The 14,035-nt window shown below is 35.7% G+C and overlaps 1 pseudogene; it reads left to right on the forward strand.

The window, feature by feature from the left end:
* Positions 1–1,111: 1,111 nt before the first annotated feature.
* The window catches only part of LOC121425871, a 38,113-nt pseudogene continuing 25,189 nt past the window's right edge, over positions 1,112–14,035 (forward strand).

Raw genomic sequence — 14,035 nt, forward strand, 5'->3', positions numbered from 1 at the left:
TTGTGCACGAATTCACGTTTTAATCAGCAATTTTGGGTCTGCATGCACTTACGAAATGTTCCGTAATTTAAAATGCATACCCGGGGTCGCAATTTTGGTCTTAAAAGTTCCGGGAGACTCAAAAGTAAAAAGTCAGCGACCGACGCGGTTAAAAAAAATGCGCAGCGGATTTTTTATTTTAAAAATATTGAGGGGAGGCTGATCATCAGCCCCAGCCTTTTTAGGGTTAACATTAAATATCTTTGAGTTGAAGGATGAAGCTTACTTAGACTCCCTTCAACATTTTTCACGATAAATATGTAATGCGAAGAGATTTACAGCAACAGGCACACAACAGGCCCATTATGTGTTGTTACAATTGATACGAGTATAGGGTGGACTGTCTCAATATTTTACTTGCATTGTTCTAACAACATTTGTCATGTCTTAGCTTTTGAAATAATGAGGTATTACGCGACAGGGCTAAAATTATTGTAATCGATTTAATCTCCTACAAGTATTGCTTTCTAAAAAAGGCATTTTGTTACCATCTTAAATATTAGAGGAGGCGTTCAATAATTCTACTAGTATTAAACGTATCAGACATAAGGGACCCATTTCATAAAGAGTTACAACTGTCGTAACTTTGCCATTATGGCAACTACCATGGCAACGGCTCAGCAGCCAATCAAAATCAAGGTTACCATGGTAGTTGCCATAATGCCCAAATTAAAGTAATTGCAACTCTTTATAAAACGGGCCCCTCAGCAGGGCAACCTTAATACATTATTTGCTGCTTATGACTTTGATCAAATAGTGGGTCAATAAGTTTCCAATGGTTTATCCACAGACACAAATTATTGCCCGCTCAGGAAAGTCAGTAAGAAAATTAGTTGAAATGTTGCGGGAGATAAGGCATATAGCTGACATTCGCATATTCTACACATCCGTATACGCGTCCTATTGAACCGCTCAGTGCTATACGTCATAATAAGACGAGACAGCACTGGCATTTTATTTACCCTAGTAAATTAGGAGAGGCTTTCAATAATATTATAATTATTTCTATTATCATTTTTCCTATTAGTATTAATTATTGTCATTGCTTCGATTATTATGATTTAAAGGATTAATGGGAAGGCTGTGCGAAGTTGACATCTTGGAATGTTCTTCCTCACCGTGTCACAACTTTGGCACATGTATAGAAGGAACTGACAGGTTTGATTGCCTGTGCCCCGAAGGTTATCGGTAAGAAGTCTTGAATAGAAAATATTGAATTTGGATGGAATGAAATTAGAACTGGAATTTGAAGAAAAAAAATCAAACTATTAGATAGCCCAAATTGATATTTACTCAGAACTTACTGAATTCCGCTCTTGCAAGACAATGGACTATATTTCATCAACATGTAGATGGTTTTTATTTCAAGTTGCTGGGGTAAAGAGTGGTGGGGGTTAAAAATAGATGCTTTGCTGCGACATCTCATAATTACCATTTATGACTTTATTTGAATCTTGTGCTTAAAACCATTGGGGTAATAAGCCTCCCCACCCCCCAAAAAAAATGTATATTCAGGAAAAAGAAGACTAAGCATCATGATGATTAAAAAATGGAAGAGCTAATTAACTCCTGATAACAATGCGCTTATAAAAAAACATGCACAAGCAAATTGACCAATTGAAACCAATTAATTTTTTCATTGAAAATTTTGAGATGGAAGTTGTCATTGATAAACAGCACCGGGTAAATAATCAACCAGTGTTAATAAATTCTTAATTTTAAGCATTTAATGATTTAGTATCCCATGTTGGAAATATCAGAGCTACCCACATCAAGACAGTGTCTCTCAGTGTGGAAACAGAACATCTGCATTTAAAAAAAAATTAAATATAACATTGTTGAACTCATTTTTACAGAGTCCTCTATGTGAAGAAATTGTTAACACTCAAAGTGTTAACGTACAGTACCCACAGTGGAAAATTACATTTAAAATAATGATATTTATATTGAACATTAATTGGCTACTATACGAACACAATGTGTGGCAATATGATCTTTCCAGCAGATAGCCCCACAGTTTTCAGAGAATGCAGAACATCACAGATTTTATTTTTAAACCTGACAAATTTCAAGAAGTTAGGAAAAAAAATATTTTCAAGTCAGTAGACGTGATAAGTCACCAGTATGAAAGGTAAATATTTTATAGAATCTTGATTACAGTATGCACAAGATATGTCATGTAAGATATGTAATATGTGAATATGATTATCTTAAGCGTAGAGATATGCAATTTTTCCATGTATTTTGCACTATACAAAAACGTTCTATTACTACTACTGCTGCTACTACTATTATTATTATTATGTCTCTCACATTTCAGCGGAGCAACATGTGAGGAGCTTGTAAGTTCATGTGTGTCAAGCCCATGCAAGAACAATGGAACCTGCGCAGACGTCCTCAGAAATTTCATCTGCACATGTCCTCCTGGGTATACAGGAGACACATGTGGAACAGGTAAACATTTTCAGGGAGTATCGCAAGCACTGTACTATGAGTCATTGCAATGTTCATATTAAATGCATAATTACATTTTTTTTTTTTTGGGGGGGGGGGTTGTGACGTCATTTGCAAGCAGCTTCCCTATTTATCACTTATTTACATAATCAATGATACATGTATGTCATTTACCTTAAAATTATTTTTCATATTGTACTTGGGGAATTATTCACTTTTTTTTTTTATTTTTGCTTTATATTTGTGTGGTGCCCCAAGATGCATATCCATAGACCCAAAGACTTGAACAAAAAATGATTCATCCGTAATCAGATCTGATAATATAAAGTGCAATTCAATATGTACGGTGCATGTTTAGTGTGTTGCTATAAATCACAACTGATGACTCTTTTGAATGGCATTTTATAGTTCCTAAATTAAATGTCAAGTCTTGGAAAAACTTATTTGACCAAAAAGCGTAAATCTGATACAAAAATGGGAAATTTGATAATAATTGGTATCGCCAAGCTGATCTGAGCAATAGGTGCTCATGAATTTCATTCAAAGGAAAGCTTGCCAATTTCCATGTGACACATGAGAGCGCAATGATTAAGAGAACATATTTTATGGAAAAAAACGTTTGAAGTATATTAAATAAAACCAGACCAATTATTTTACCCATGAAATATTTCAATTCAGAGGATTTGCTTGGTATAAATTATTCATGTTTTATATAAAAACAATTTGAGCCCTTGTGCTGTGTCATAATTTTTACAGAATATGTTCCCATCAAGTTTTGAATAAGGCAAGTTATTTTTTATCTCTCAGTTATTCCTGACAACTATGATCTTAAATTGGATCATCAAACATCATCCACCGTGTTTTCTGCTGATGTCAGCACCGACTTAGAAAATGTAACTGTATCACTCTGGATGATGGCAGAGATGTCATCACCCAACAAGCAATTCATTAACTTTGAAATGGGCAATCTTCAGTTTGGTATTTTCAATCCCTGCAGTCTCATTTTCAATGAGGCAAGGTGAGTTTATTTCATTTCTGATTTTGTGAGAAATACCTCACAATGATTTACTAATGTACTGTAAGATATAATAATGAATGTAAATAATTAAATTTGAGAAAAGGGCTTGTATTGTCGTGGGTGGAAGACATTGTGCTTGAGATAATAATTTCAAAGTGGCTTTTCAAAGCTGCCCAGGAAATCTCAATGCTAAAATGTAATTTCTATGAGAAACATTTGTATTACATTTCAACCTAGTGTTGTTACTGGTCAATTTGTTTTTCATTCTAAATTTCTAAGAAAACATTAACATTTTCAGGACGGAGTGCCATTTGAACAATAAATTATGCTAGGGTGATATTTTTGGTAATCCTTCTCCTTTTTCAATAAAAAGCTTAGATATGTTTGAAATTTTGAATTGAAAATGGTTGGGTATCATTGATTACTAGATTTTAGAAAATAATACACGTGGATGCTCAATAAAGGCATGGTCAGACTATTCAACATGGTCAGTAGATTTTGATAACCTTTAACTGTCCCTTTACAGTCAGAATTATTCATCTGATGGTCTTTCGGTTTGTGACGGTCGTTGGCATCATCTGTTGCTTGTATTTATCCGAACTGGGGGATGGTTTGTTCTGTTTGATGGTTTTGAAGCTGCAAGCGATGATGGCGATGTATCTGATTATCATCTCTCGGAAAACTGCAGCTCAAAGTTGGAGCAATTGAACTGGACAGAAATGGTATGAACACCCACGTAAACAAGTCGTAACCATAAAAAAATTAATAAAAATGACGTGGCCCCAGCGAAGTCCACAATACTTTTTTAATTCACAAACAAACCTTTTTCCTCGCTTTAATTTATCATACATGTAGCATATGATATAATTGGTGTGATTTTGTAGGTAAATGGATTTCAATGATCAGAATTTTATTGAAAATAAATATTACTACTAATGAAATCGTCAAGAACCTCCTAATATGCTAGATGATATTTATTCAGTGTTCTAATTAGATGACCTGCACTCTGAATATTTTCTCTGTTGAATTATTTGTTTGAAGATTCCATCACAATGACTGGTATCAATGTTTGGACTGGGGATATCCCTGAAGATGTGATATCAAGAGTTAAATCGGAGTGTTTTGCCACAGCTATATGGGAACATTATTTCATGGACAGACTTTGACTCGCACCAGGATTTTCCTACAACTTCAATGACTCCTTCAGTGTGTGATGGTAAGGGTATCATTGATATTTCCAAGATAATCATTATTTTTCACTGTGGTAGGAACGGTTCATTTCCTATTCATGGGAAGTACAATATTTAATTTTTGACTGTTAAGTGAAATAACCTTCAAGGTGAATATATTATCATTTTTATAGGCACTGGCAAGATTCTAAATTTCTAGAAATAATTGTTAAGTCATAAAGTCCTATTTCATAATTTGGGATACAAATGTTAGAAACTATCACCAAACATTTGAGGTCACTGGCTTAAAATTGAAGTGTATTTTAAGCAAAAATTGACTTCCGTAACAATTCCCCCAAAAAGCAGGAAATGGTTTTAAAGTTTTAACATATGTGAATAGAGCGAGTCTCAGTTTTAACCCTATTAAGATTGGGGCTGATTTACCCCCCCTCCCGCATTTTTCACGATAACTGTTGTCTTATCTGCATAGCAGAGTGAGACTATAGGCGCCGCTTGTCCGACGGCGGCAGCGTCAATATCAAATATTATTTGAAGTCTAAGTTTTTGAAATGACAGCATAACTTAGAAAATATAGACCTAGTTCATGAAACATGAAAATAAGAGTATTCAAGTATCACTGAACATCCTGTGCGAGTTTCAGGTCAAAGGTCATTTAAGGTAAATGAACTTTGGTTAAAGTTGAATTAAGAAGACGATTCCAAATATTGAGATATTTACATTAATAGCAACCTTACAACCCCCCAAACACTAAGAGGTGATTCGACCCCCATTTTCTTTTTTCAAAATAGTGAATTTGAACGATTTATCCCTACCTATTTTCCCCGAGTTCGCTCCTGCAATGCCTACCGAGACGGGTGTTCTTTGACTGTGACGTCACGGGGGGGGGGTATTCGGATCCTGGTGTAGTAATGTTTGTGTATGGTCAGTTCCCGCATGTTTGCGCGGTCTCCCAAGTCTGCGCACCTGCGTAACTGCGCGATTCTAGTAAAAGAAGATACGCAACGAGCACGAACTTTACACATGCAATACATAGACAGGTATTCATAAAAAAGATCCGACTCTAAATAGTGGAAAAATAATGAATTTAGGGCATTTCATGTGATGGCCTCAAAGTGCAGCCTTTTTCATCAAAATCCCCGAATCGTGTGCAAAGTGAATGAGTGCGCAGACATGGGGTACCATTTTTTTTCAATCTGAAAATGACTGCCCGAGGTTTTTTCAAGAAAATCTTATATTTTCTTTCAATTTTTAATGAGAAATTTGGTACACTTACTCTTAATAATATAACGAACACTATCAAAGGATTTTGTGAAATAAAAAGAAATTGATGTTAAATCTTAACTCAAATTGTTAGGTGCGCAGACTTGGGGCCCAACATCATACTATGCACGTAAACATATTGTACGCCTTCATATTTACTTTTGTGTCAAAACTTCATTTTTACTCTATTGATTTTATGTGAACGACATTGAAAGGAAGTAATAATTATTCAAAGACATATAGTCAATAGTATGTCCCTACATTGTTAAAACTGTTCTTCTTTGTAGCAATTTTAGATGGTTTTAATGCCTTCTTTTCGTTCGGGACTGTCCGTGGCGAAAGAAGTCATATAATGGAATAAACTGCACTGCAGTTGAAGTTGTACCTGCGAGCCGGAGAACTTGCAAAGAGGAAATGATTTAAAGTATATTTATGGCCGTACTATCATTCCAAATAAGTAAATTCCCTCAGTCAGAATGATACCATAGACCCTAAAGGAATAATTTCAAGGAGAATAATATGAAATTTTATCGAGATCTTCTCACCAGTCGATAACGTAGCAGACATGTTATTATGACATATTTATCGGCGTGTGACATGGCTCTTGCAAAATATACGGTTGGTTGCGGAATTGCTTTGTGCCGACCGGCCGCCCGCTCCGGCGCAGCTAGCTGTCGAGCTACCGTACCGCATACCTTTCTTGCTGTCTCCAACTCACTTGCGAATTGCGTTTGTATGTATGACGGTGATCTCTAGCGTAATTAATATAGAAAACAACTCGAAAGCCCAAAAAGAATAGTATGTTTGATTCAAGATTGTTCTGTGGAGCTATGAGTGGAAATCATCCAGAGGATATAAAAATGGAGTCAAAGACAAAAGGAAAGACGAAAAAGACGCCAGGGGATCGCTGCATGGTCATGAACTGTATCAGACCACTACAAACCCCACTACGGTACACTCAATGCCTGGGTGTTGTGTGTATTGTAAAGGCGTGCAGCGCGTGCAGAGCTGAGCTAGCCGCTGGAATTACTTGCCAGCTACTCACTTAATGGAACATCGTGATAAAATAAATGAGTAAAAGTGAAAATATCATTCAATAACTCATTGTTTGCAATCTTACATCATGATTTAAGAGTTCATGATACTTACATGTATTCATACTGTTTTTATACAGGGAAAGTAAAGATTTGTATATATGATTCCTATTTGTTTGATTTGAGTTGCTTTGAAAAAAAAATGTAAAATCATCTTTATTTCTCTGCATAGCATTTCTGTATTATTTTCAGGCATCTCTTATACTAAATTCCCTCCGGTGACGTCACACTCAGAGTGATTTTTCTGTACACTCATCTCTCGGGCTCTGACAGGTGGCTAATTTCATAGACTTTTAAAGCAAAATATCGAGAAGGCAGAGGATTTTTGTGACATGCTATCTGTTTGAACAACTGATATATACTAAATACTGTGTGTGGAACCCATATTTATGAGACTCACCCCCTTCTTAATTCAACTTTAAGTTGTGGTATTTGTTGAATCCATCATAACTCTGAAATTGCATTGGTCTAGTTCATAAAACCTGGACATAAGAATAATCAATTATCACTGAATCTCCTGTGCAAGTTTCAGGTCACATGACCAAGGTCAATGAACTTTGGCCATATTGAAGGTAATTACAAAATTGCTGTCATAACTTTCAAAGTTTATAGATATAGTTAATAAAATGTGGATATAGGGGTAATCAAGTATCACTGACATGTCTTAGGTCACATGATCAAGGTTAAATGTCATTTAGGGTCAATGAACGTAGTATTGTATCATTATATGAATGATGTTTTTTGTGAATATTTGTTATAGTCATTTTCAAAGTCAGCACCACTAGAGGCGCTCCACTTGTTTTTCTTATTACTTGTTTTAGTGTTTTAGAGTGCTTTATTTTGTTTTACACTTTCCACATGACAATACGTTTAATAAAAATGGTGTTAAAATAAGGCATTGGTAATACTTTTGATAAGCCAATGCTACAAGGCGGGTACTGCTGCCGTATTTACTTAAATGATAAGAGACTGCCATAGAGCTCCATTTCTTTAATTTGCAATACATGGACAAGAAAACCACATATATTGTGCTTTGTATGTTGAATCGTTTCAAAGAAGACATTCAAATGATTCAGAGAGTGATGAAAAAAGGGGAAATCGTTCAGTTTAAGAGGCTATTTTAATCGGCGACTTTTCTGCTCGACAAAGGCAGTTTAATAGGCAACATGCTCCATACTGAACAGTATTGGAATTTACCCACCAGCGCATGATCCAATGAATTAAATAGAAGTGGATAATGTATCGAGATTTAAACATGTCCTTTATACGCCTGTCCTAGACGCTCGGTGTCCGTCCGTTCACTTTTCCTTGTAAAAGCGATACCTTCACTTTGACCTAACCTAGGCTCATAAATTTTGGTGTGTATAATACTCGCATTAATCCCAGGAAACCTATTTGAAGTTCAAAAGTTCAAGGTCACAGTGACATGTTTTCATCTTACCCTTCTGCAGTCATTGTATACACGATAACTTCAGTTTAACTTAACCTTGGCTCAAATAATTTGGTGTGTATGATACTAGCATGAATCCCAGAGAGGCAATTGATTTTGACGACAAAAAGTCAAAGGTCAAGGTCACACTGACATGTTTTCATCTTACCCTTCAAAAGTCCTTGTAAACGCGATAAGATAAGTTTACAAACTTAAAGGACAAGTAAACCCCAACAAAAAGTTGATTTGAATAAAAAGAGAAAAATCCAACAAGCATAACACTGAAAATTTCATCAAAATTGGATGTAAAATATGTAGAAAGTTATGACATTTGAAAGTTTTGCTTAATTTCATAAAACAGTTACATGTATATGCACATCCTGGCTTGTATGCAAATGATGAGACTATGACGTCATCCACTCACTATTTCTTTTGTATTTTATTATATGAAATATTATAATTTTTGCCTCATTGTAAAGTGATACAACTAATAATTCCTCCCTGAACATGTGGAATTAGCATTGTTTAATACTACATCGTTCAGTCAAGTTGGTCCTTATTTTCAAATCTATAAAAAATGAAATGATGTATAATACAAACAAAAAAAAATAAATAGTGAGTGATGGACATCATCGACTGACTCACTTTGTTGTGCATATCCCAGTTTTGTGAAAAATAAGCGAAATTTTAAAATTTCATAACTTTTTTATTTTACATCCGATTTTGATGAAATTTTCAGCACTATGCCAGCTTGATTTTTCTCTAGTAATTCAAGTCAGCAGTTTCGTAGGGTGGACTTGACCTTTAACCTAGGCTCGTATAATTTGGTGTGTATAATACAAGCATAGATCCCAGGAATTCTATAAATGTTGAGGTCAGAAGGTCGACGGTGAATTCGCCACATTCCACTTTTCTTGACCAATAACTCCATTTTCCGTGTAACAGCAACACTCTTGTTTTTTTATGAAATCATTTTAGATGCGGATGAATGCGAATTGCAGAATCCTTGTCTGAATGGAGCAACATGTGTGGACAAACTCCGTTCTTATACCTGTGTATGTCTCAAGGATTATACCGGAATTCACTGTGAAAGGTTCGTAGACCTGTGCAACAATGATAGCTGTGAACATGGAGGAGCCTGCACAACAATGAATGGGACTATTCATTGTTCATGTCCTGATAGATTCTTCGGAGAGTTTTGTGAGCATGAAATAAGTAAGTTTATTTCAACATACAAAATGATAAGTGTTCTTTCTTTATAAAATATCAAATATTTGATCATTTTCAATCAACATTTAAAAAAAAGATATGTCATGCTTTTCCTAGGTTGACTGTTGCATGTAGGCATCGGGGTAGGTTCACTTAATTCCAAAATGCATCTGCAAATGTGAAATGATAAATTTCTCTTTTGAGATTGTAACATTATTAGAGTTGCATGTAATGCTGTAACCGATTTTTATTCCAATTCCCGATCCGATCCGATTTTCCCCTTTTTTCTACATTTTTCCGAACTCCGATTTCAAATGCGCTGGTGATTTGTTTAGATCTCAGACAAAAGCGGTGGAAGGAAAAGAAGATAAAGGGGAAGAAAATTATGATTCGTTTTTATCTGTGATATTAGCGGAAAGGCAGGTGGAGAAGAAGATTATGATTTGTTTTGATCTCCGACATAATCGGGGAAGAACAAAACGATAATGATGATAATTGGTGATAATTTGTTTTGATCTCCGACAAAAATGGAGGAAGAAAAACAACGAAAAGACGATATGTTTTGATCTTAAGCGGAGGCAAATAAGATTTAGTTGAACACGCTGACATGCGCGGTAATATTTACGACTATCTGACTATACGTCCTCTAAGAGTTTACGATTACCTCCGCTATCACTACGATGTTGTAGAGAAGGTAAATATCATGGTGAACAACTCTGGATAATAATGCGTCTTTTTCGGGAGGTCATGCGACCTTTATGAGATTACGATTACCTCACGATGTTGTAGAGGAGGTGAATATCATGGTTAACCAATCTGGATAATAATGCGTCTTTTTCGGGAGGTCATGCGACCTTTAAGAGTTTACGATTACCTCCGCCATCACTACGATGTTGTAGAGAAGGTGAATATCACGGTAAACAACTCTTGATAATAATGCGTCTTTTTCGGGAGGTCATGCGACCTTTAAGAGTTTACGATTACCTCCGCCATCACTACGATGTTGTAGAGAAGGTGAATATCACGGTAAACAACTCTTGATAATAATGCGTCTTTTTTGGGAGGTCATGCGACCTTTAAGAGTTTACGATTACCTCCGCCATCACTACGATGTTGTAGAGAAGGTAAATATCACGGTAAACAACTCTTGATAATAATGCGTCTTTTTCGGGAGGTCATGCGACCTTTATGAGATTACGATTACCTCCGCCATCACTACGATGTTGTAGAGAAGGTGAATATCACGGTAAACAACTCTTTGATAATAATGCGTCTTTTTTGGGAGGTCATGCGACCTTTATGAGATTACAATTACCTCCGCCATCACTACGATGTTGTAGAGAAGGTGAATATCATGGTAAACAACTCTAGATAATAATGCGTCTTTTTTGGGAGGTCATGCGACCTTTAAGAGATTACGATTACCTCCGCCATCACTACGATGTTGTAGAGAAGGTGAATATCATGGTAAACAACTCTGGATAATAATGCGTTTACCGTGATATTCACCTTCTCTACAACATCGTAGTGATGGCGGAGGTAATCGTAAACTCTTAAAGGTCGCATGACCTCCCAAAAAAGACGCATTATTATCCAGAGTTGTTTACCATGATATTCACCTTCTCTACAACATCGTAGTGATGGCGGAGGTAATCGTAATCTCAAAAAGGTCGCATGACCTCCCGAAAAAGACGCATTATTATCAAGAGTTGTTTACCGTGATATTCACCTTCTCTACAACATCGAAGTGATATGTTGTAGAGAAGGTGAATATCATGGTAAACAACTCTTGATAATAATGCGTCTTTTTCGGGAGGTCCTGCGACCTTTATGAGATTACGATTACCTCCGCCATCACTATGATGTTGTAGAGAAGGTGAATATCATGGTAAACAACTCTGGATAATAATGCGTCTTTTTCGGGAGGTCATGTGACCTTTAAGAGTTTACGATTACCTCCGCCATCACCACGATGTTGTAGAGAAGAGGCCTATCGTTGATCGGCGGTAGTGTCGCGCGCTGGAACGTCATTATCTTATTTTCCTTCCTCCGATTATGTCGGAGATCAAAACAACTCATCATCTTCTTCCTCCGCTTTTGTCGGAGATCAAAACAAATTCTGCCATCAGTGTAGCGTGCCGCATTTGTCCACGCGCCGGCCACATACAAATTTTAATGTATTTTTTTGTTTTTGAATATCTTCCGATCCGATATCCGAACCGATTCCGATTTTAGGAGCAAAACTTCCGAACCGAACTCCGATCCCGTAATTGCTCTAACTTACAACATTAGTTGCATGGCTATAATGATTTGTAAGAGTATATAAATATTTACCAATGTGCAATGTGTTGGATTATGAAAACCAATTAAAAAAAAAAAAAAAATGGGATTGGTTCCCTTGTTTGTCGGTTATGATATGCTTGTTCTGTGATTATTCTTATACAGTAAATATTGAAGAAATGAAACAAGCATTTTTAACTCAATGGTTATTGGGGTAATAGATTAATTACAATATACCCCACAAGCTACACAATGGTTTGAATTTGAGCCCCCTTATATTTATTTTAAACAGCATAAGATATTCATATTTCATGTGTGACTATGAAAAGAAAGCTCTGAGGACTGTTTAAACAATTAGGTGATCTGTCAATCGACAGAAAGATCTGTCAATTGATGGATCAACTATTAAATTTGTATGAATTTCCTTTATTTATTGATTTATTTTCATTTTTCCTCCCTTTGCTTGTTAACATAAATACTCAAAATCTACATCATCAATTTTCTTCAAAATATCATCAGTTATGGGGACTTATCATGTCATCTGTATGACACAAGTTCAAGATCAAAAGGTCATCATGACGTCATGTAGGCGCCATTTTGTAAATTCACATTATCAATTATCATATCTTCATTATCAAAAATCAACAATATTTACATCACATCAACTTCAGGTGAAGGGCCAACTGCCCATGCCATCAAGGTAAAGGTCATGACACACGCGTACATGTTACTCGCGCGTAACGGCACTATACAACGTAGGATCACCATTTTTTCATATCAATGCATCAATAATATAATTCTGAGTAATTTGATACCTTGATCAACCTTCTACAACAAATAATAACGGAATTAGCTCCATCAAAGTTTACAGCACACGCGCGCACTAACCATGGACAATATAATTGCAAAAACATGCCTATACAAAATTCATTATAGCTCTTCAGGAAATCCGTTGACCCCCATTTTTTTTTCATATTCGAATAGAGTATGGATGGGAGATATGATTTCATGCAACATTTGACCCTTAATTTCATTATGACGTCATCAAAATGGCATCGCAACTCAAAATCTCCATTTTGCTACTTATTATGACGTCATCATAGTTTTGCAAATTTGATTCTAACTCCGTAAATATTGGTCATTTTTCTCTCGTTTTTGATATGTTGTAGCTGAGGATATACTCGATTTAATACGATGGCTATATTCTCATTTTAAGGAACGGATCATCCCTAAAAATGTCAATTTATAGTGGTATGTCATTTTCGCTCATTTTGTGTGCAATCTCTATTGGAAATGACTTTTTCTCAAAACTGAATTCTACATTCCTATATTTCACGAGCCATATCTCCACCTTTTTTTGTCGGTTTTCTCTGAGCTTTGAGTATGTTGTGGCTGAGATTGTAAGCTATCGCCAATGTGCTCTCCATTTTCCGATCAGATGCCGGGATCATGCCTGTATTTCACTTGCAAAATTGGATTTGAGATCCTCTTAATTTGCTTATGTGTAAAGTCTATGGGAAACAGGGTAGCTCAATTGGGAAGGCATCAGACTTGCGTCCTTAGGGTCCACGGGTTCGAACCCAGGGGTGAACATGATAATATTTTTATTTTTTTTTCTTTTTTTTTTCTTTTCAATATTCCACAAATGGTCCTTTATGACCATTACCATGTATATAAAATATAACATTGGACAATAAAAGAGATTACCGGTAAAATGTCTTTTAATGTACAATATGTACATGTACAATATGTGGATGACCTACATTATTTCACACTACTTTCTCATTTCCCTCTTTTTTCAAAAGTATTCAACACATTCTTTTCGTAAGAGAAGTTCAGTTTTCATCATGATGATCATATCGATCTCAAACATGCTGATTGTCTTCATGATCATGAAATTAGAGACAGATCACCTAATTCGTCCTCATGACGAATTAAAATTCTAAATCATTTTCATTTCACTATCTGATTTCGAAGTGAAATAACACATGTAATTTTTAACTCTTTAATAAGATGCACTTTGATTTTGTTGCCATTGCATGACTGTAATATTCCTATTTCT

The sequence above is a fragment of the Lytechinus variegatus genome, chromosome 13 (assembly GCF_018143015.1).
Source record: "Lytechinus variegatus isolate NC3 chromosome 13, Lvar_3.0, whole genome shotgun sequence".
NCBI classification, from domain to species: Eukaryota; Metazoa; Echinodermata; class Echinoidea; order Temnopleuroida; family Toxopneustidae; genus Lytechinus; species Lytechinus variegatus.